Source organism: Chiloscyllium plagiosum, chromosome 29, assembly GCF_004010195.1.
Source record: "Chiloscyllium plagiosum isolate BGI_BamShark_2017 chromosome 29, ASM401019v2, whole genome shotgun sequence".
Classification (NCBI taxonomy): domain Eukaryota; kingdom Metazoa; phylum Chordata; class Chondrichthyes; order Orectolobiformes; family Hemiscylliidae; genus Chiloscyllium; species Chiloscyllium plagiosum.
Window position 1 is genome coordinate 13,787,964 of NC_057738.1, and position 2,147 is coordinate 13,790,110.

At 42.9% G+C, this 2,147-nt stretch overlaps 1 long non-coding RNA gene across 1 annotated transcript in view; it reads left to right on the top strand.

Annotated features, from left to right (window-relative positions):
* Window positions 1-1,119: 1,119 nt before the first annotated feature.
* The window catches only part of LOC122564385, an 8,015-nt gene continuing 6,987 nt past the window's right edge, over window positions 1,120-2,147 (top strand). The window contains exons 1-2 of the long non-coding RNA XR_006315901.1: window positions 1,120-1,198; window positions 1,661-1,851. This is a non-coding gene — a long non-coding RNA (uncharacterized LOC122564385). The remainder of the gene's footprint in view (window positions 1,199-1,660; window positions 1,852-2,147) is intronic.

A 2,147-nucleotide genomic window follows, 5' to 3' on the forward strand; every position in this document is an offset into this window, starting at 1 on the left:
GGGAGGGAAAATGAGGAAGCAGTTGAAATCCACATTGATCCCATGTGGTTGCAAGATCCCAAGGCAGAAAATGAGGCGTTCCTCCTCCAGGCGTCAAGTGATAACAGTTTGGCGGTGGAGGAGGCCCAGGGCCTGTATGTCCTTGAACGTGGATTCTCCTGCTCCTCGGATGCTGCCTGACCAGCTGTGTTTTTCCTGCACCACACTCTCGACTACATTCTGCACTTGCCAACCTCCCATATCTCTTCTTTTCTTTTCATAAGTCAACACTCACCTTAAAAGTAATTTAATGCATGGGATGTGGGTGTCACTGGCTGGGTCAGCATTTAGTGCCATACTCTAACTGCCCTTGAGAAGTGGTGGTGGTGAATTGCCTCCCTGAACTGCAGAAATCCATCTGGTGGTCAGTGGGCCCATGATGCAGTTTATGAAGGAATTCCAGGAATTGACCCAGTGGTTTGAAGGAACGATGATATATTTTCAAGTCAGGATGGCGAGTGGCTTGGAGAAGGACTTGCAGGTGGTGGTGTTGCCTTGGTTATGCTGCCCTTGACTTTCTAGATGGTAGTGGTTGTGTGTTGGGAAGGTGTTGTTTGAGGAAACTTGGTTGTTTTCTGCATGGCAGCTGTTGCTGAGCATCTTTGATGGAGGGAGTGAATGTTGGGGTGTCAATCCAGTGGGCTTGTTTGCTTTTGTATGGTTGCAAGCTTCTTGACTGTTGCTGGTGTGGTACTCATCCGGGAGTAATCCAGCACACTCCTGACCTTTGCCTCTTAGATGGTGGACAGGTTTTGGGGAGTCAGGTGGTGAGTAACATGCTACAGGATTCCTAGGCTCTGACTTAGCTCTTAAAGCCATAGTACTTACATGGCTGATCAAATTGAGTTTTTGCCAATGGTCCTAGGATGTTGTTGGATTTAGCAATAATAATGAAACATCTAGATATCAAACCTACAGCTCAGCGAGCAAACCTACACCCTAAATAATAATGAAATTGAATGTGAAGGAGACATAATTAGATTCTCTATTCTATAAACAGGAAGAAGGTGTTCATTTTTGACCTAAGACCCACACAGGATATTTCTCCAACACAATAGATACCAGATGACTGTAAGATCAGAGCCCTTATCCTGTTTGGGAGTTGAAATATACATCTTCTCTGTCTGTAGGGTGCAGCATTAAGGGAGCGACCTCCAAGGTAAGATATTCCTTTATAAATAATCAAAACCTTTGGGGTAATATTTAATGAATTAACATTTTCCAAGGCAGAAAGGTCCATGCAATAAGATTTGACACTAGCAGGACAGCAAATGTTGCTTCTTTGAATTATTAAAAAATTTGAAATGGGTCATGTTCATTTCTGTGCCACATCACAGATTGTGAAAATTAACTATCGAATTTTGTTGAGGATGAGTAAATTGTTAAATCTGAAACTGAAAACTGTTTAAACCAGTTTGGATTACAAAGCTGAATACCATGAGTTGGCCCAGTTTAAATGTCGATGGTACAGATGTGCCTTTAAAAAATGTCACCAGAGTAATGGTGTATATGTGCCCCAGCAGTGTTCATCATCAGTGTCTCTGGCAATTGGTCAGTTTTGGCTGGGCTTTTTTTTTTTAACATTTTGATACATCTGTTAATGAATTGTTTCTCATTCCAGAGTTTCCAATGGGCTTCTGATTGGTCAAAATTCTGGAATTTCCTCTCTAATGGCACTGTGGCTATGTAATAGACTGTAATGGCTCAAGAACGTAGCTCACCACCAAGATCAATTTGGGATAAGTGAACAAATGCTGGTCCAGCTAGTGACGCCCACATCCCATTTCCCTGGAATTATGTAGGAATAATATGGTGAGGGAAAAATGAAAATGATTCTCCAGCAGTCTGTCTTCTGCTGTGTGAATATTTCCATTTGAAGGAGTGCTTTACTGGTTTTTCATATTTCCCATTAGAAGCTGAGGCTCTATCTGGCTGAAACCATCACTCTTTTTCCAAGACTAATCCATATAATGGGACCGGGAACTGTAAGGAGAAAGTGAGGTCTGCAGATGCTGGAGATCAGAGCTGAAAATGTGTTGCTGGAAAAGCGCAGCAGGTCAGGCAGCATCCAAGGAGCAGGAGAATCGACGTTTCGGGCATAAGCCCTT